The sequence below is a fragment of the Chinchilla lanigera genome, unplaced genomic scaffold, assembly GCF_000276665.1.
Source record: "Chinchilla lanigera isolate Chin_1 unplaced genomic scaffold, ChiLan1.0 scaffold00010, whole genome shotgun sequence".
NCBI classification, from domain to species: domain Eukaryota; kingdom Metazoa; phylum Chordata; class Mammalia; order Rodentia; family Chinchillidae; genus Chinchilla; species Chinchilla lanigera.
Genome location: NW_004955411.1, coordinates 26,940,610 through 26,963,474, shown reverse-complemented (window position 1 = coordinate 26,963,474; position 22,865 = coordinate 26,940,610).

Sequence of the window (22,865 nt, the reverse complement as noted above, 5' to 3'; positions counted from 1 at the left end):
ATAGCCTGCTCTGTAAGTTTAATGGTTGGAAATATTTGTAAAACTATGCAGTTTGTAAGCACAGGCATAGGTACACACACAGAAGCACAGACATACTTTGCTGCCTTTGGAAATATGTACATTGCAACCCCACCTATGCACTTGTGAACAAGTCACTTTTCTGCCTAGGCTTAGTTTCCTCCAATGTGAGAAGAGAGTAAGATTTCTACCTCAGGGCTCTATTTTGATGATCACATAGCATAATTAATGCATAGTATTTAATTCAGTGTAAGCACATAGTAAGCTTTCCTCCTCCTTAGTAATATTTGAAATGTACCACAATTCCTCAAAACAAAAGACCTTTCTTGGACCTCCACAGAGGCACCATAATTGTGCCTTGTGGCGAGGTAGCGTCTCACAAATCCCTGGATCTATTTTTAATAACCCCTGGAGGAGTTCTTTATTTGAAGCTTTTCTGGCAATGATAAAGGGATTTGTTGGCAACGAGTGAATCTAAACTCCATAAAAATAAAAAAAACTACAAAAACTTTATTATGCGCTTTTGATGTGGGCTCCAGTTCACTTTTTCAGTGAGCAGCTGATGTATCTCTTAGCTGGTGTAATTAGGAGAATGTTGTTTCTCCTTGCCCCTCGCCTCCTTGTTCCTGTCGTCCCTGTGTTCTTTCTCCTCCCTGACCTTCCTCCTCCTTGACCCTTCCCTCCTTTCTCCCTCCTCACCTTTCCCCTTAGCCTCTCTTTCCCCTGCAACCTGTTCTGTCCTTCCCATGGCCTCCCAACTCTCATACCCTAGTGACCCACATCAGTGGGAGTTGTACAGATGAGGTGACATCAACAGGTCTTTGGTTTTTGTTTCCACAGCCTGCAGTCCATAGTGTAGGAGCACAGTCTGGTGGTCCTGCTCAAGGTAAAGAATGTTCTGTTGCAGCCTTGGCTCCATCCTCAGAGCCAGTCGCTGGTTGTCTTTTAAGAGCTCTGTCTCCACAAGTGAAGTTTCGTGGCATTCTGTGTGGATGGAAGGCAGAGCATCAGGAGTCTTAGGCCTGCAGCCACCACTTTGACCTCTGCTCTACCTGCTTTGTCTTCTCTTGAGACCTCACCATGTATTCTCTGAATCAAGTTCATTCCAGCCATTGTTCTTCAAATTAGCTGTGTGAAGACCAAAAACAGAAGGTAGAGACATAGAGCAGTTCATCTGGAAGGCTCAGTGAACAAAAGAAAAGGAATACAGTCTTACCTTGGTTCACAAACTTGATCTTTTCCATGATTCTGGTTGAAAACCAAGTTGGATGAGAACTGAATCAAATTCAGCAGTAAGGAGAGAAAGAAAAATGGCCAACTGGTCACTCAGTTCCTCCAGGACACAGTGCTGAGCATCTGGAAAACAGCCCCAGAATGAACCAAAGTGAACCAAGAGGGAAATTACAGAAGAAAAGAAGGAAGTAAGATTCCTTGCTTCAGAAGAAATAGTTCACTGCCACAGACCTGAGATGTACAGTGCAGCAAGAGTGGTTGGGTAGCCACTGCAGCACAGAGCCAGTGAAAACTACTTCGCTGCTAACTGTGAAACTGAGGTCTCACCTAGAGGAGGAGAATCTTATGCACTCAGAGGGAGTGGTGAGTGCAGGAGATACTGTTTTCTGAGAGGACCCCAGAGTTAACAGTTGGTGAGTGAGGTAGAGGGGCACCCCAGGATACTGTCATGTGGAAGAACAGCAAGGCGGGAGGGGTCACTATTTTGTCTCAAAGGGCTCTGGACTCAAACTCCAGGAGCAGAGCAGCCCCAGGGTCGCTTCCCTGCCAACATCCTGAAGTGGAGTTAGGTAAGAACCATCTAGTCACAGTAAATTGCTGGCAGTTGGACAGCAAACTGGGGCATCCTGCCAAGAAGTAGGAACTGGGACCACACAGGCTCCGCTCTAAAAATGGGGACCTAAAATGAGCAGACATTCCTCAGATGAAGAAGAAATGGCAAAAAATGTTCAACATCACTGCTTGTTTGAGAGATACAAATTAAAACAACACAGAGTCCATCTCGCTCCAGAAAGAATGGCTATTATTGAGAAATAACCAATCACAAATGCTCAAGGATCTGTGAGGGAAAAGGAACCTTTCCCCACTGCTGGTGGCAGTGTGGACTGGTGCAGCCACTGTGGAGATCAGTGTGGCTATTCCTCAAAAACCTAAGACTAGAGGGTTCATTCAAGTGAACTAGTCCCCTTTGTAGTATCTTCCCAAAAGAATTAAAAGCATCATAATTAAAAGCAATAAATGCACACCCTTATTTATAGCAGCACCATTTATAAAAGCTAAATCTTGGAAACAATCCAAATGCCCATCAATGGAGGAATGCATAAAAAAGATTTTTTTGTACAGTGGAATACTACTTAGCCATAAAGGAGGATAAACTTGAGACATTTATAGCTAAATGGATGGACCTAATGACCATATTTTTAAGTGAAACAAATCAGACACACAAGTGCAAGTATTGCATTATTTCTCTGATGTGAGAAACTAAAAGTATAAAGAAGAAAGAAAATGTATAATAGATATTGTGAAATAAGAAGAAATTGTTCAAAAGGAATGGGGAACTAGAGAGGAGTGTGGGAGAAAATAAGGAAAAGAAAAAGAAATGAGACAAAGATAAAATGGAAACAAAGCCTTGTAAATAAGGAATGGAAGAGAGGTTGAAGGGAGGGGAAGAGAATAGGTAGAAAAGAGGACTCAAGATATCACGTACAGGTACATGTTCCCTAGGATGCAGGTGGTCATTATGTATATCTAAACTGTACCAATAAACTTAGTTTTAAAACTTCAAAGAAAAAAGGACAAGGTTTTTTTTTATTTTGTGTCTCCATGAAAACGCTTCTGGGTTTTGCCTTATGCAGATTCTCCTTTTTTTTCTCAGACAGGAACAACTTTACCCCTCACCAGCCACTCACTCAAGCAACTTCCCTGCCTCCTTATGCTTCTGTTGTCCTTCCCTCTCCTCCAATAGAAGGCAATCTTCCACTGCTGCTCCAGATCCTTCTACAACTCCTCACCCCTGCAAAGGCCTTTGTTCTATTCTCGTTCCTATCACTCCTGCATTATGGCTTCCTTCTTCCCTCTCATGCCTTCCATCTGCTACTGACTCTCTTTTCAGTAGAGACCTTCTTCCTTGTGATAAAACCCCCTACTTAGCATTCCACCTCTGATCTCCTTCATAGAAAAACTTCTCAGAATTTTGCTCTTGAGGGCCTTACTTCTTTACCTTCCACTAATTTCTCCAACACACAAGCGTCCTTTTGCTTGTGAATCAAAATAGTTTTTTCAATGGCAATCATAAGTTGTCAGTTTGTCAAATCCATGCTCACTTCACTGGTCTTCCCTGCTTTGGTCCCTCAGAAGCACTTATAGAACACTTATTTTCACGTGGAATATTTATTTCCCTTTGCTTCCATGATCTCACACCAATGCAATTGTCCTTTTCTTCTGTCCTCTTTTGCCTTTGCTGGACTATGCTTCTGACTTCTTAATACTTGCTGTAGTTACTTTGGGCTGTTATAGCAAAACAGTAGAAACATGGTAACTTGTACAAAGAAATTTGTTTCTCTAGGGGCTGGGGATTTAGCTCAGTGGCAAAGCGCCTGCCTGGCAAGTGCAAGGTCGTGAGTTTGGTTCCCGGTACCAGAGAAAAACAAAAAAACAACAACAAAAAATAAAACAGAAATTTGTTTCTCATAACTGGGGAACTCAAGACCTGAGAGCAGGGTGTCCACAAGGTCAGGCTCTGGAGAGGGCCGGCTACTGGGTTCCACACTGCCAACTTGTTATACACTCATGTGGCTGACAGGAGTTAGACAGCTCTTAGTGCCTGTTGCAAGGCACTAATCTCATTCTTGAGGCTCCACTCTTGTGACCTAATTACTTCCCAATAGCCCCACCTCCTAATATTACCAAGTTATGAATGAGGATTTTAACATATAGATTGGGGAAGGGATACAAGCATTCAGCTGACAACAGTACTGGAGAGCTCAGTTCTGAGCAGCTGGTTTTTAATATTTTGTATACAGTGTGTGAGCACGTACATGCACACATGCTCATGTGTATGTTCTCTTCCAAAGTCATGGATGGAATTGCTGCTTTTGAATTGATTTCCAAAACCTTGTCCTTGACACCACACTCCACTCTTGAATATCTTCCTTCTGCCTAGAATTCCTACAGGTATCTCACACATAGCTATTCTAAATAACTTTAAAAATATAAACAATTCAGTTTTTCTTCCAGTCTTGCTTATGGCCTTGAATATACACCATCTTCCTTTTTATACAAGCTAAAACCACAGTCATACTCTTGACGCCCCTCCCAGCTTAACCTAGGAAAACCCTCTCTGCTATTTTTATCTAGGAAACATATTTCAAAATATCCCCTTTCTTCTGTCTCAGATCATGCCATACCTTATAAGCCAGCATCATTTTTCATGGGCAGAGAAACTAGACGGAAAGGAGATTAAATCATAATGCTTATACATTCGCATGGCAAGGAACTTCCTCTTCCTCATCTTCAGCTTCTGAAGAAGAGATTTTAAACAATAAGAGAAGCATAAAGTATATTGCACTTGCATTGTCAGAGGAACTAAAGTGACAAAGAAGCAGAGTGGTGACTAAGCAGCACCTGGCCCAGGAAGATGTTACATGCCTTTTCTTGAAAGCCCTTAAGGATTGACAACGTAAAAGTCTCATGAAAAAAATATTTAAAACTTAGAAATGATTCCAAGTGTTGATAAAAACTGACTCCAAAATGCATCAGCTTTGTCTTTCTAATTTGAATATTTTTTTTTAATTTGGAAGGTTTTAGAAACATCAAAATCTTGGTGCTTTCAATGTGCAATGGCAATAAGTTAGATGTAAAATACCCTTTGGTAGAAAGTATCTCTTCAAGTGTGAAATTAGAACTTAAAATAAGTCTAATTTATTCTTCTCAGTCCTCTCCCTCTTGCAACCCCATGTTTCCGACTCTCCCATAGTCCAACAAACAGTACTTTGAGGCATTATTGTATAATCTCTTCATGCCCCAAAGTAATATATTGCTATCATGTTAGCACATGTTTATTGCAAGGCCTAGTAAATATCTCTCTCCCTTTATTTATTGTTTCTTTTTCCTATGATCACATCTCCTGATTTGTTTTGCTTGAATGCTATAAGTCGTCTAGCATGTTCTGGGACTTAGAATGGGGCAGATGGTGTGATAGATGATGGGAAGAATGCCGCCTTCTGGAATCTTCCACTCAGGCTAGATCTTGAAGCTCAGCAGTTGGCTGTTCCTGCTCCCTCAATTACTCTGTCCAGAGAAGAGCTTCAGCTGTGGGTCTTTAGTTTCTCCCCTTATTTATCTTTTTTCTATTTTTACTATAAACTAATTTTGTCCTGTCCTCCAGCTTCCCAGAAAACTTTTGCTTCAGTTATTCTCAGTTTTCAGGTATCTCTCTGCCAGTCAAAATTATAATGCAAAATTATAAACTCCACAGCATATTCTTACTGCAATGCTATTAGGCAAATTTTCATTAGTTTACTCTCTCAGAGTCTCTTTTCAATTAATTCCCTCTCATCCTGGTATCATTCTGCTTAAGCACCCTTTCCAATTGTTTTTCACCTATTCTATGACACCACTTCTGTGGTAGAAATGCTGTGTTTTTCTATGGATTTTCACAGTATCTCTTAGCTACTCCTTTTCCAACTTTTACCTGCTTTCTCATATTCCAGTTGTAGCTTACTCAGAAAAACAAATCACGGAAATAGTTGCAAAGTTCTTCACCTGCTTCTCCAAAGTTGAATCTATTCTTTTTCATCCAATCTGAAGTACACAGCAAATTCATTATTAACAAGGATTCTAATTATCTCAGACATGCCTCTTGTGTTCAATCCAGCGGAGTTTCTAATCAGTGTTCCCTGGCTGAACAACTCTTCTGAGCCCCCTGTGACAAGTTTTTACTGGGATTCTTCCCTTGAAGCCATCAGCAGCAGCCTTCCTATCTTTTTAGATACTAAACAAGCTCTTTCTCACTTTTTCTTAGCGCCTCCCTAAGCTAGTTCTTATATAAAAACAACAACCAGCTGAGGTAATAGAGTCAGTTTGTTTTCCTCTTCCACTCCCTTCTTTGGTTTTTCTTTTCCACACTAACTCAGCTTCTTAGCACCTCCTGACACTTTCAGGGTCCACATTTACAGGTGATCTAAACATTGGCTGTGGGCATGGCCTGGGCTCAGGAACATCCCTGAAAGGGCATTCCAGGCAGACTGGCTGAGGCAGCACCACTGTGCTCCCTCAGAAAGTCTTGCCTTCTTCACCAGGACCACAGCATGAGCACATACTGCAATGTGCCTTCCCTCGGCACTAATATCAGAGATACCTGTCTGTAGCCTTAGATCAAAAAATGGAGGCACCAAAACTTCTTCTAGGATTTCTGTACACTTTACTCTTAATATCATCCCTAAATGGAGTCTGGCAAGCTTTTTCATTCCATTCTCTACTTTGACTCATCATCCTGGGGGTAGCCATGCTGCCTCATCAGAAATGCCATCCTGCCACACAGGAAGAAAAAGGTCCAAAGGATAACATTACTGTGGGTCTATTTAAACTATACTGACTCTAGTATAAATTAAAATGTAAAAGGTCTGAAAATTAAAGAGATCTGCCCTGATTGTTGGGCATGATATCACAACCAATGAAATTTTCAAATAAACAAAATTAAATAAAAATTACTTTCAATCTCCACATAGATCTTAAGAAAGACCTAGTTATTTGACATAAGAAAATTGTGAATGACAAGTGGGGCGTGGGTGTTAGCAGAAGAGAGAATTTAAAATTGCTTCACATGTAAATAATAAGGTGTTCCCTACTACAAAGCTTTAGAAACTCTTTTAAAAAAAGCCGAGGCAGGAGGAGAAAGGTAGTAAAATGTGCTGAGAATGCAATCACAGTTAGTTTATCATTAGCTGTTCACGCATATACATATTTAAAATCTTTCAAAATACATATTTAAACATCTTTTTAGCTCTCTCTGCCACTCTAATGTTTTCTACACAAATGGATAGCCGCACAAAAAAATCATATGGCTCTTTTTCCTTCCCAGATTTCCTTTCACATGTTAGTAGCTACAACATGTGAACTACAGTACTTCTTTAGTTCACCAGTGTGCAACCCTTGTCTGCGCAGTATTTTCCAATTTCCTGCCTGCATATTCACGCCATGACTTCATCTACACCAAGCCTTCCCCACAAGCCAAAATTCTCCATTCTTGAAACATCACATTGTGCAGAAAAAAAAAGAGAGAGTTGATGTAATCTGCTCCTCTGTACAATGAAAGAAAGCCCCAGAACTGACACAACCATGGAGAACAGAATTCTCTCTCTCCTTTAAAATAGAAATTGGAGAGAAAAAAACATATACAAATATGATGAAGATGTCTTATATTTTCCTTATTAAGAGAAAGTATTCATATTATTTGACCATACTCGTACAAAAAAGAGTTTGAGTGATATTTTCTGTTTCTATTTCCATGATGTTTTTAATGTAACTTTTTACATAAAGATTTAGAGTTAATCAATATCAATATCAAGTTTAGTGTATGCAGAGCATTTCTGAATGCAGTAGTGAAAGAAGTACTGGTTTTAGAGAAAAGTAAATCTTTTCACTATTACTGTTTCAGTGACATTACAAAGTCACTTGCTGCCTTAGCTTGGGTTCTTCAGAAACACACCCTAATCCAAACATTTCAATGGAAATAGAAGCTGAGTGGGAAAATGAAACAGAAAAAAAGAAAGAAGTAAAGAATAAATATAATATGAGTCATTTCTCATTGAGGATAACTGGAGCTTAATCTGGCAGAGAGACTCTGGGAAATAAAATAGAAGGTACAACTCCTAGTTATTAAATACCAAGATTAGGAAGCTGTGATATTCAAAGAGCAATTGACATGAAATATTGGTTATCAGCTTTGAGGAGTGGGTATGGCGGCCTTAGAATAGAGAGGTAAGGATCTGGTAGTCAGATCAAGCTTTTACTCAGAGTTGCAAGATCTATCAGTTGGAGAAAATGTCAGGGTGGAAAGAGAAGTGAGCCCTGGAGTTCGAGGGCCAGTGCACTGGAAGTTTCTTGCTACTTCCTTCCTTTGTACAACTCGGATTTGCTCGAACTGCATATAAAACTTTCTCCATCTAGTCACTAATTCAGTGTCTTTTGTAAAATTACAGAAAAAAACATTGTGGAATAAACTTTCCTACCACCTCAGGAGGTCATGAGGGTACACATTACTCCCTTCCTTTTTCACACATGCTGGCTTTTTCACATAAGCTCCTTCAGTGAGTGTTGTAGCTGCTCTATGTGCTTGCCTGGTAGGGTGACCCAGACTACCATTATTTTATATTCCTGTGAAGAGAGGGTAGGAGGAGAAAAACTTGACTATGCCTTTCTTCTGCTAGCAGGCATGTATTGTCATGCTGGTTTTTCAGAGGCAACACTTAGAATCTGCTGTTCCAAAGGAAACAATATTTTGGGCTATACATGAAGGAATATTTTTTCTTTTCAACTCCTACTTTTGATCACTTTGGAGGATGTTATGTTAAGTGAGATAAGCAGCCCCAGATACTTCATGATGTCACTTATATGTTTCTCTTAAATTGTATTAATTTTTGTGAGTGTTAGAGGGAGAAAGTGATGGCAAAGCCTTAGTAACATGAGGTCACACTATGAAATGAAAATGATGGGCTAAGAGAGAGAGGTCTACCAATGCTGCCACTGCTGTTCCTCAAGGAATCAAAGGTAACAGAAAGGCTTTGTGGAGATGTGAAGAAGCAGAAAATAAATTCAGCTAGAGAGAGAGAGAGAGATGAGAGAGAGACGAGACAGAGACAGAGAATGAGCGACAGACAGAGACAGAGACAAAGAATTTTTGTGTTAAGTTGTATTATGAGAGAAAGAACAGTTCCAGCCTTGTTAGCCTGAGTAGTGATTTTCATGAGCAAGATAATCTCATGGAGAGAGAAAGGGTTGTCTCAGATTTGTCAGACCAGTTATCAATTACATCTTTGAAAATATTGTTATTTTCCAACAGAGACACTTTCATTTTTCATAAATATTCTCCTTTTGCCTTTCTTTTTTCATTTGATATTGTTTAACTATAATTATTTTAAGCAAAAAGCGCATCTTCATATATGGAAATATTAATAGAAAATTTTATGAGGTCACCATAAAATCTATTTGCACTTTCCAGAAGCTCTTCTGTTATTCATCCATAACTAAGAAAGAGTTACTGTATTTTGTCTACCTGGGCCAATAACATAAGCGTATGTCAGCACAAAAATGTAAGCACAAAACCTCAGCTGCATCTGAAAAGTCTAGTTACAAATACCTCAAACCTCAAAGCAATCCGAAAAATAATGGCCAAAGTCACACTTGGTAAAAAGACATGGTGAGATCTTTCATGTTTTCTACAAAGGGCAAAGATGAAAAGAAAAGAATCATTAGTGACAACAAATACCTGCCATGAGTCTTAGGGCTTAACAAACTGGGACTCACAACTATCCCAGCATTCAAGATTAATGCTGCCTTACGTTCATGTGCAGAACCCCAGACATGATGAAAGGTCTGTTTCTTGACCACTTTTTCTCTTGAGCTCTTCCTACAAAGAAATGTTTTCTTTTTCATCAGTTTTTTGAGATGGCTACACCAAATTCTCATCTGCACATTCAGGAAAAAATTGACATTGTAAAGAAGATTGACTTCACGAATCTCACTATGTATGTGTGTATATACAGGTATAGCTTATATGCACAATACATTTTTATTCTTAACTTGACTATGCCTTTCTTCTGCTAGCAGGCATGTATTGTCATGCTGGTTTTTCAGAGGCAACACTTAGAATCTGCTGTTCCAAAGGAAACAATATTTTGGGCTATACATGAAGGAATTTTTTTTTCTTTTCAACCCCTACTTTTGATCACTTTGGAGGATGTTATGTTAAGTGAGATAAGCAGCCCAGATACTTCATGATGTCACTTATATGTTAAATCCAAAGTTGATTTAGAAGTAGAGAGCAGAATTTGCATCTTGGGATGACTTTGAAACTACTTCCCTTCAAAGGGATGAGAATATATACATATATACACATATATATGATATAAATATATATAATATATTAACATATAAATATATGTTATATATTAACATTATATAATATATACCATATCTATATTAAAGATGTATATCTTTTCATTCCAAGAATAATGCCGTCATTCAAAGAATAATAATATAATTTCATTATATTCTTTCCAAGAGTAAGAAGACTCAAGTATGTATTTTCTGGACTCATTTTCTTTTTCCAGCAGCTGACTGCAAGAACTTTGCTTTCTGAATACTGAGAGATTCAAGGTGGAAAGAATGTAAATGCTTGAAAGAATGTGTAGAACAAAGCCACTAATCAGAAAAACAAACATGTATTTTGAGAGGCCACTTTAGTTGTTACAATGATAAGTGACGTTAGTCTGACAAAATTATCTTAAATGTAACATGCCCAGAATACAATTCTATTTTCCCACTATCTTTTTCCCATATTCTTGCCCGTCTCATCAACCATAGCCATCCACTCAATTTCTCAAGTTCAAAACTTCAGTGTTGTTACCCCAACATCTGTTTCTAAAATGTCAGCTAGGTTATAGCAACCCTGCATAAATATCTTCAACTGTTTGTCAGTGAATTGAAACAAAATTCCAACCTGCTTATCTCAGTCCTTTGCTGACCCACCTCTTTTTCCCCCTCTAGTAGACCCTTTTAGTCCCTATCCTTCAGCTATTCTGGCCTTTTTCTGTTTTTTTTTTGTTTTGTTTTGTTTTGTTTTGTTTTGTTTTTCATATATGTCAAGCCCAGAAACTCTGAGCATGCTGTACCCTGATTCTAGAATGCTTTTCATGCCTTATTTAACATGATCAATTTAGATCTCAGCTCAAATGATCTTTCCATCTCAGCATGGTCTTTCCAACTTCATTATAAAACTTACCCTTTTTTTTTCTCTTTCCCTCCCTCCCTCTCTCTTTCTCACTCTTTCCTTTCCTTCTGCTTCCTCCTTTCTCTCCCTCCCTCCATATCTTTTCTTCACAGCATTTATTATATTTATAAGCATAAAATATATTTATTTCCCCTTGATTAAATTCCCATCTCATCTCCTAAGAAGAGTTCCCCACATGGGTAGCAGGGGATCAAGAGAATATAATCACATCTGAAGATTTAAATAAAATTTTATTTATATTTTTTACCTCAGCATGCCTATTCATAAATTACTTCTTTTTCTAACCTTTAAAAATTTTTATTTGCCATGGCATTACTATTGCCTAACACAGAGCTTATTAAATATAGCACATGATATGAACTCAAAATTGTTAAATGATCAAAAAGGCAAACAATAATCACCAAATATATATCCAGTGCATGTCAAGATTATTACTCTGTATTTTCTGCATATGTTGAAGGATGGGAAAAATCATCTTAGCCCTTGCTAACTTTGTCATTTTTTTGACATTGACACCCCTGGCTGTGTATTCCTCTCACCCTTTTCTCTTTGCTAGTTGGCAGTGATGCAAGTAGAGCTGACAGCCCTCCAGCCTCAACTCATCCAGACCTCTGAGGAGATGGCTAAGATGATGGCGAAAATTGATGAGGAAACAAGAGAAGTTAATACTAAGAAACTTCTGGTGCAGGGAGATCAGAAAGAAGCCAATGCTGCCACTGCTGTTCCTCAAGGAATGAAGGTATGAAGAGCCAAGAGGAAAGGAAAGAAAAGCTAGTCCTACAGAATGTGCATGGCCATACCCTTTTCAGATGAGAGAAGCGAGGCTCAGAAAGGTAGGAGACTTTTCCAGTATCATGGCTAGTCAGTGATGAAGCAAATCTTCTGGTACCTGGCTCTCTCCAAGAATATTGTTTTCCAAACATTCTCCATCTCACTCGGAGAGAAAGCTAATATAACTCATGGTCTGACTTCATCTGTTTCTACTTTTCTGTCATTCACTCTCTTCTGCCCACATTGCCCTGCTGATCATTTCTTAAACAAGTGCAGTAAACTTTCTCACTCCAGGGCCTTTTCACTGGATGTTCCCTTTGACCAGAATGTTCTTCCTTTAGTTATTCAGGTGGCTGTCTTCTTCATCTTCACATTTTTGTTCAATTATATCTAGCAAATTTTAAATGTGGAACAAATATCTGTCAAATAATAGAATGCTGAACCAAAAGGACTCCATTTGAAAGTAATTCTTGCACCAAAGAAGTCTTGAGAAAGACTTGACCTACATTCTGGTATTAGAAGAAAATCTCATTAACACTGATAAGATGTTACATCTTTCTCAAAATACTTGGTACATGACTCCATTCACATATCAAAGCTACCTTGAGACTTAGGAATGACAGTTCTCAGTATGTGAGAGTCTATGATATTAATGTCAGTGGTGAAATGGCCTTCTAGGTCAGTTCATCTAGTTAGCAGGCTTAGAGTCTAAGATTCTTCACACTCACCTCTGTGCACTTGTCCCTGTGCCTCTACTTAGCAGCTACAGAATTCTTTCAACTGTTCTTCAAACTTGGGCTTGAGTGAGAAGTATCCTGTGTTGAATGTCTGTCCTAGAAAGGTCATGGGGATTTATCTCAACAAGGACGGGCCTTCAAATTGGCTTTTCATCAGTGAATCCTGAGACCTGGGCTCTCGTAGCATCTCTTGGGGTCTAACCCATGATCTCAGTGTCATACAATGTATACCCTAGATCAGTGATGGCAAACCTTCTTAGAGCTTTCAGTGAAACAAACAGCCCACTGCAGCACATGTGCTGTAGCTTTGCCATGACTGGCCTAGATTATGTGAAGATTTATTCACTCACAGTCTAAGTGGCTTAGACAGAAGATAAATGGAAACTATAAAAGAGAGTGACTTCCAGGCACCCAGAACCATAATCTAGCAGGTGATTTACTATTTGGGGAAAAGACAATAATAATAGCTACCACTTCTCAGCACCATGGAGATTCTTCTGGTATTTCTACTCTTACCAAATATGTACTGCGCACTTAATATGTGCAGGTACTTTTTTAAGTATTTGAAAACAGGAATGAATAAAAGAGACATTCTTCCCATCATTGAGATTGTGCTTTCTTTCCTATGTTTGTTTGCATTGTCTTTAAACATCTTTCAATGCAAACGCCATCATGCCCACTTTACAGGTGAGGAAATCATGATATAAAACTTGTTCAAGATCACACAGCTGTGCAGTGACAGAATTAACATTCAAACCCAGAGCTCTTTGACTCCAAAGCCTTGGCATTTGGCCATTATTCCAGAAGTTGCAAACTGGCAGCCAGAGACCACATTCATACTCTGTGTTATGGTTTATGTCTGTGTGTCCCACCAAAGCCTCATGTGGTCATGGGGCAGGCTTTTAGAGTTTGATTTTAGAGTTTGATTGATTATGGGTGTGAGAGCTACAACCGCCCTGGGGTGAATAGTTTGCATATGTAAGGGAGAGGAAGAGGCTGCTTTCGGGCCATTCCTCCCTTGTGTGCTTGTTGCTTTTGCTGTGTTCTGCCACCATGAGCTGTAGCCCTCGGCCATGTGCCACTCTGCCTTGGAGCCAGCCAAGCATGGACTGAAACCTCCACAAACTGTAAACGAAATAAACCAAGCAAAATAACTGAGACATTTTGACATACATAATAATTTATTTTAGTATCATAAATTTCTTCAGCTATTCATTATCATGGAAGTATCTTATTTCTCCATCAATTTTCAAAGATATTTTTATGGGGTTATTTAGCTCACAGTCAGTGGACGTTTCAGTTCATACTCTGCTGGCTCCAAGGCAGAGTGGCACATGGCAGAGGGCAGCCATTTATGGCAGTGGAACACAGCAAAACCAACCAGAGCAAAAGGGAGGAATGGTGGCAAGTAGCCTCTTTCTTTCTCTTACATATGCAAACTATCCACCCTGGGGTGGATGTAGCACTCACACCCATAATCCCAGCATTGGATCATGGATCGATCATAAACTCTAAAAGCCCACTACATGACTGCATGCGGTTTTGAGGGAACCTCCAGACACAAACCACAACACCATCTAACAAGTGGTGTGGTACAGCACACTCACAAGAGCTCACTGGAGCCAGTCTTTACTTTTCCAAGAGTTTTGTGAGCTAGTTCTTGGTAGGTCGGCAAGGTTGGGTAAGGAACCTTGTAATGCTTCCAGTTTCAATCCTGGCTGTACACTCGGCTATATACTGATGAATCAGGTCTGTGTCTGTGAGTTGCTGAACTGAGACCTGGTGTTATGGCTTGTGTCCAGATGTCACCTGAAAGCCTCGTGGAGTCATAAGTCAGGCTTCTTCAGATGTGACTGAATCCTGAGTGTGTGATTGATTCATGGTATGAAGATTTTTGTTTTCCAGAAACAGCGTTCTGGCTTCATTTAGTATATACTGTTTTTCTTTAATGGTGTCTTCCATCTGCCCTGATGCTGCATGCCATTTCCTTGCAACCCTGAAAATGCTGTGGTAGAGGCTAATAATTTCTTGTTGTGTTGCTGTTGTCATTTTCCCCACCCACAGAAAATCCACATCCTTTGGTGAGCTGGACAGAGGGGACACCAGGAGTTTTGCTGAACCCCAGCAGATTGCATAAATTACTTCTTAATATACCTCATATATTAGTAAAATATAAATTTATACATTCATGTAATTTACAAATAAATATGCACATACCCATGGTGCGTTTTCAAATATGTTCACTAATAGACATGAGCAATAAAAGATTTAAAACAGTGAACTTGATCAAATCCTCCAGAAGGACAGTGTGTGTCTCTGCACCCTTCCCAGGCCTCTGTGCATGATTACCTTCAACAAAATATGTATTTAGGAAGTAAATGAATTATAAGCATATCCAACTGACTCTTTAATTAGTTTCACTGAGTATATGTATGCTAGAGTAATTAAAATTGTATTTGTAAAAACAAATTGTTCTAGGCTTACTTTATTAGACAAAAATCAATTCATAAATAATAGCATCAATTTGCATATAAACAATCTTATAAAGATTTTAAGACATTTTTTCCTTTTTCAAAATGGCTAAATGCTCCCCTCATCTTCTTTAAACTATTCTTCAGTTCAGTTAAATCTTTCCTCAAGTTTATACAAAAGAAAATGTCAATTTCAGCAAATTATCACATTCTAAATTAAGGAGAATCTGAATCAAGAAGGCTTTATTGTATCTTCAAACCACCAAAAACCACTCTTAATGTTCAAGGTCACTACTTCCATTTATAATGATGAATGTAACTTTTAAGTAATTGTATTTTCAAAAATAATTTGCTAAATTTTCTGGTACAATCATATTTTGGGAAACATGAAAATTATTATTGTTATTTAAAAATCTATGTCTTCATTACAATAGGCAATGTTTTCCTAATTACTCAAATTACATAGTTGCTTTATTTTCTTTACTACGAAATAGAAAAGTTCTTTTTCTGTTTTTAATGTAGTACTTTTACATAAAATAAACCTGCATTTAAATGAACCTCTGTGTTCACTTTTCTTTCTCTACTCACTTAGCTATGAGAACTCACATTTCTGCTGCTGACAAGCCATTTGAATGAAATTACATGAAGGATTGCTGCCTCTTATATCTCCCAGTTTTTCTGCAATCAAAGTGGAAAAGATAAACTGATGAATACGTTCAGTGGCTGATAACAGATGTAACCTGGTTATACAATCACTAGTAAGGCTTTTTATTTTTTAGTTTACTCATTCAATAGTTAATATTTAATAAATACCTTCATATCAAATGTTATTACTCAGGGATAAACGCACAGATTTAGATCCTACCTTCATGGAATCCACTGATGACTGAAGCAGAGAGACTGTTAAAAATTTATTTATTATTGGTACAATTTAGATATACATAATAATCACATTCATCATGGGGAACTTGTATGTGTACATGGTATGTCTTAGTTTTTCATTTTTCTTCCATTCCTCTCCCCTCAGCCTTTCTTCCTCTCCTTATTTACTAAGCTTTGTTTCCATTTTATCCATTTTTATCATTTTTTTCTCCTCCCACTCCCCACTGTTTCCCTTTCCTTTTAAACGATTTCTTCCTACTTCACGATATCTGTTATATATTTTGGTTCTTTTTTACACTTTCAATTTTTCACACCAGAGAAACACTGCACCCATGAACAGAGAAGTATGTCCTTAAAAAATGAGATAAATGTTAAACATGCAGAATAGGTACTATATTCCACTTGCATTTTAGCCACAAACTGATTCAATAGACACCACTAATAAAAATAGAGAATATTTTTTAAAACTCATTTTGGATTTGTAAAAGAGATGAGAATTAGCTGAAATTTTCCTGGCTAAAATTCAAAGACTGCTGTGCTAATACATTCTCAGTAGTATAAACATATCACACCTTACTTTCCCCAGCAGCCTTTATGTCAATATTTTTCAATGTTTCATGATAATTCTGTATGAAAGACAAGCTGGGGCGTGATCATTAGAGAACCTCAGAATTTCTATTGTGTATTGATGTATAAATAGCAAACTACTTACACTGTAAACATTTAGGAACATTAAAATAAATCCAGGAAGAAAAATGAAAGTCAGTTAAAGTGCTCAGAATGTTTTCACAATTGATTTAGACACTGATCTTGTGCATATATATACAATCAGTCAAATGCTATCAGGGCATTTCAAAGTTAAATGATTCCCTTTTCCAAAGCACATCCAAGTTATGCTTGCCAACAAAATCCAAACATATTCTTAAGTTACAGAAGTTTCAGGCAGAGATAGCATTTTCAGTTGTATGTACTCCTATTTATTTAATATCATCTAAGCAAGAGTTTCTCTTCAGTCTCTGCTGTGTTATATACTAATTTTCTTATTTCTGAGCTTCCAGCATAATTAACATAATCTAGAAGACAAATGAAAGCACAGTTTACCATTAGTTCTGAAAATTTCATGCAATAGTACACTAGGAGGAGAAGCTCCAAAGGAGGACATTCCACGTGAGACAGTGGCTTTCAGCACTATACTTTCTTCTTTTCTTTCTTAATAGACATTCTTCTTGCGAATATTATTTTACCAAGTTCCTTTTACCCAACACAGAGGAAACAGCATTATTCAAATATGCAGGTATGCTGATAAATTATTTCTACATGGGCAGTTTTCCCAAAGTGAAGTTGGTGAATTTTAAGGAAGCTACCAGGATGGATATCTGCAGACTCTTGAGTTGACTGCTACTGTGTTCAGAGTTCCTGAATTGACTGCACTGATAAGTAAATATAGACATATCTTAGAGATTTTGGTAATTTGGCTCCAGACCACAGCAATAAAGTAAGTATTATAAAATAAGTCACATGACTTTGTTCCCCTTTGCATATAAATACTGTGTTTGCATTATATAGCAATAGCATTATATTATAAAAGTAAAGTACCTACTGTAATATAAAAAGATTTTTTTTGCTGAAAGTGTTAACAATTACCTGAGCCTTCAGCAAGTCACAATGAAAACGTGATGATGTAAATGTTGATGGCTGCTGATTGATCAGTGTGGTGGTTGCTGAAGGTTAGAGTAGCTGGAGCAATTTCTTAAAATAAGACAACAATGAAGTTTGCTACAACTGACTCTTCTTTGCCTGAAGGATTTCTCTGTAACATGATGCACAGCAGAACCTCCTTCAGTATCAACGTTAATCCTTTCAAAGCTTAGCACTGCTTTATCAACTGAGTTTATGCAATATTCTAAATCTTTGTTGTCATTTCAGCAGTGTTCACATCATCTTTATCAGGAATCAGTTCCATCATAAGAAATCACTACTTTTTCCTCATGCATTAGAAGTAATTCCTCATCCACTAAATTTTACATGAATTTCTGCAATTCAGTTACATAGTGAGTTTCTGTTTCTATAGCGAAAAACTGTTCTTTGATGCAGTCGTCTTCATCAGTAAATTATAACTAGATCATATGGATCTTTTGCTATAGCTTCAACATCAGCAAATACTGCTTCACCTTGCATCTTTATGTCATAAAGCTGGTTCTTTCTTTAAACCTTCAGCCTCTGATAGCTTCCACTTTTTTCTCAAAGCTTCTTCACCCCTCTTAGCCTTCATAAAATTGCAAAGAATTAGGGCCTTCTTTAGATTAGGCTGTGGTTTAAGGGAATGTTGTGGCTGCTTTGTTCATCTACCCAGGTTATTAAAGTTCTCTTCATACAGAAATAAGGCTGTTTTACTTTCTTATCATCTGTGGGCTCAGTGGAGTAGCACTTTTAATTTCCTTCAAGAACCTGTCCTTTGCATTTATAATTTGGCTAACTGTTTGGCACAAACGACCTGGCTTCTCTCTATCACCATTTTCAACATGCCTTCTTTACGAAGTTTAATTATTTCCAGTTTTTCATTTATAGCGAGACGTGCAACTCTTCCTTTCACTAGAACAGTTAGGGTCCACCGTAGGGTTATTAATTGACCTACTTTTGTGTTTCAGGCAACAAGGAGACCCAAAGAGAAAGAGAGATATGAGAGAAAGATTGGTCAATGCAGCAGTCAGGATGTATGTGCATTTATCAATTAACTTCACCATCATATTCAAAATGATTACAATGACATGGAAGATAACACTGATCACAGAACATAATGATAAATATTACCATCTTGTTTAGGGAAGCTCTGTATGTTTCTAGTTTTTTATGACTTTTTATTCTTTTTAATTGTTTGATCAATCTTAGATTCTTATATCTGGTAATCTGAGCAACTTTGCTGAAGTTAACAATATGTAATATAACAACCACTGCTAATTCCTATCATCTTGTTTTGAAACTCTATACCATTTTTATTATTTTTATGTTGTTCTGTTTTTGCCTTTCTTGTTATTTTGCTATTTTTTCCTCTTTACAATAAATATAAAAACCAAATACAATATTACCAATTGTGAAATATTGCAATATTTACCAATGTGACATAGATACCACATGAATACACATTGTAGGGAAAATGACACTGAAAGATTTGCTCAAAGTAGAATTGCCACAAACCTTCAATTTGTAAAGCTGTAGCATATGGAAGACTTCACAAAGTGAAATGTAATGCAAATAAAACATCAAATAGATATGAATAAGTAAATGCAACTGTGAACAAATAGCTTATTCTGATGACAGGTCTAAGACATCACAGCTGAATTCTAACATGGGCTGCCCTGGTTTCCTCACAAAAGTCTGGACTGAGAGTGAAGCCAAGATCTGATGATCCCTCCTCCAAGAAGACTTTAGTCTCTGGCAATGGAACAGCCTGCCTTCAGCCTTTCTTATATTGTTCCACAACCAGCCTGAATGGCAATATTGTAAAACTCACTAGGCACATCGCGTTTTCATTTGGAAGCAATTCTAGATCATTTCAAGGAAAGGGGCATTTTCTATCATCAGAGGAGCAAGGTGCAGGGTAAGTAATCTTCAAGGTAAGAAGCAAAGAAAGAATAGAAAACTTAGTATCTTCCCAATCATGCATTACTATTGTAAATGATCAAATATATTACATAGTATACCTGAGTCAAGTAAAATTTACTCTAAAGATTTTAAAATCTTTTTATTATAGAAATCTTCAAACATACAGAAAAACTTAGATAAACAAAATTAAGATTAAAAATTACAAATAATATCACTGTGACATATATAAATCTACACATTTCGCTTTATAAATTAATTCTGGAGTCATTTTGCAGCAAGTTGAAAAACCCTATACACTTACATCACACATTATGGGGAATGAGGATAGAAGGGAACACTGTAAGACCCATACATTTGGGAGTACATGAAATACTAGCATTGAGTTCTGGCTGAGGGAAACAGACCATCCTTCCTCGTGCCCTGAGGGGATCCTAGTGGTAGGCAGGAATGTGCAATGACAGAGGAGCCTGCAAAGGAGCAGGAGAGTGGTCCTAACCACACGAGGTTTCTAGTCAACATCATATTGTGAATGAACAAACAATAGAATAACCCCCATAAAGAATTTGGTAAATATGATGAACTAAAGACCTTATAATGTAGAAATCTTCGACTGCTGCCAAATGAATTATTTTACAGGAAGTACCGATAGAACAGTTGCTGAACTCTACATTTTTTGCAATGCCTGTCTCTGTTACAGAAATGTTTTAAGATGACTTGATATGTATCAAGCAGCAAAATAAGGCAAATTTAAAATGGGAGAAATTGAGGGGAAAATGAAGACAAAAGAAGATTAATCACTTCATGTATACTTTAAAATGCTATATACTTTCTGGAGATGGGCCATAAACATTAAAGTTCTAGGATCCAATGGGTAGACAGAAACAGGTAATAGCTACTTGATTAGCATAAATCCAAACTAGTTGCTAAGGAAGGTACAAATACTTTTATATATTGACTCTTGAAGGAAATTCCTTCCTAGGTTCTCTTGGAGAACAAATGTAAATATAATGGGCAACAACCTTACAGTGTGCATAAAAATTAATTTCATCAGCCTGATTGCTGCAATATCCTTCCCCATAAGTTAATATCTGTCACAGGGCAAGTCAATACAAAATGCCCTGCAGAAGGGAGCAGTAAAATTCAGGCCATACAGAAAGTTCTGCATTGTACTGTTTCCATCTAGAGACAGAGCAGCTGAAGGAGGATGAATAGTCTATTTTTAAAAGTCAGTCTTTCTTAAGTTTCTCTCAACAAGAGTTTAATGAATGTTGAGCAGCAGTGAATTGTTGCAATATTGTCTAAAAGTATTGTGAATGAAGCAATATTAGAAGAGGTGAGTAGAACATTATTTCTGATGCACATACACAAACCTTGATGTAAATCCATCCCATTACTTTAAAGTAAGCAGGGCAAGTAACTTTAAACAACTTAGAATATTCCAGGGATGTAGGCTCTCTCTTACTTGATGCACTCTGCCTATTGGTAGATGCAAGAGTGGAAAAACAGAAGAGGAAGAAATACCTGAGTTTCTTCCTTTCTTCATTCTTGTTTTCTTTATATATAAATTTCCATATTTTTAAATAAATAAAGGAATATAATATTCCATATTGTAAATTAATTGTCATGTATTCTTTCAAGTGTTTGATAAGATATCCAACAACATTGTTTTTCCCAAATAAGCTAACAAAAATAATGGTCTTGGATCATCTATCTTCTCCTGTTCATGAGTAAGGAAGAGGTCAGAGACAGTTATACTAATATTGCAGTGAACTGTTTAGAATACCAACTCTATGGAGAGTTTCTTATTGATGGTATTTTTTTGGTATAACATATATAAATATCTTTATTAATATAGCAGTGATAGACATACCTAAAAAGAAGACAACTCATTAATATTATTTTGGGTAATATAAATGGTACACTTTAGACAATGTGATAATAAAGTGTACTATTTACATTATCTGAAAGTAAATATATTTAAATAATTAGTTTTGGAATCTAAATTTTCTTAAAGTTTTAAAATTAGTATTAAAATCTTTGAATTTAGTGAAAACTTCAATTTCTATAATTGAATCTGACAAATTTTGCATTCAATCCAAGATGACAAACTAAACTCAGTTAATATTTAATTTGTCTATACTTCAATAATCCAGACAAAATACTAACTTTTCTGAAAACTAGATTGTTATGGCTTTTGTCAGATATCTTGCTAAACTCTCATGGGGTCATAGTGGGGAGTTTCAGAGGTGGCTGGATTAGGGTATGTGAATGTGAATTAAGGGTATGGAAAATGAAATCTCCAGCCTGGGTGTGGGTGCCACCAATCTAAGGGCTTATTACCTGAGTGGACTATAAAGGGAAAGAGGGAACGCAGGTTTGCTGCTGCTCCCTGCTTTAGCTGCTGGCTGCCTCCCTGCGTGCCACACCATGGACTGTTTCTTCTCATCAGTGTCCTTCTGCCATGCTGCTCTGGCTTGAAACCAGTCAGCTGTGGACTCAAGCCTCTACAAATTGTATGCTGAAATAAACCTTTCCTCCTTTAACACTGGATGTCAGGTATTTGGTCTCAGCAATGAGAAAAGTAACTAAGGCACAGATAAGATGAAATTAATTATTCAAACAATTATTTACATACTTTTTTAAGGAAATGAAATAGATTCATAAGATAAATAAAATAAAGACCAGGATGGCATATATGTATAATTATCAACAGGTTTAAAGCAATCCTGTCCGTTCTGGGACACAGATAACACAATATGTCACTTTACCACCTCTTTGGGAAATTCACAAGTAGGAAAGTGGAGAAAATTAAAGTGCAAAAAGAACGGCTAGGGACTTTAGGAGAGGCATCATGGTTCCTGAGAGTTTCCCTGAAAGAAAAAGTGATATCATTACTCACTGAGTAAACAAACATTTGAGTGCTTCCAAAATGCCAGACAACATTCCAGGTTATATATTATTATAGGATCAATTTTAAATAACTGAAATAATGCCTTCAGAGACATAGACAATAACAGTCCTTGGCCAAAATAAGATATGACTCAAAAAATTAAGCTATGTGTATGCCAAGAAATGCTGACTAACGGCAAGGGTGACATTCACCATGAGCAAATGAACCACTGTTCAGCTGCATAGTGGAAACCTCCCCTGGAGGATGCCAAAAACCTAGGATTTTCTTCTTTTATTTTCTGTCTTGACAGCCAAGCATACTTTTTACCAAGTTGTACATTACAAGATGAACTACATTTCACAGTTTAGAGAGCTATTATAGCGTCAGTTCTTCTCTCTTCTAGCAGGCCTGGGCCATATGTTCTGTCCCTCAAAACCCCAGCATACACACTACTGCTTTTCTTAGTTTGA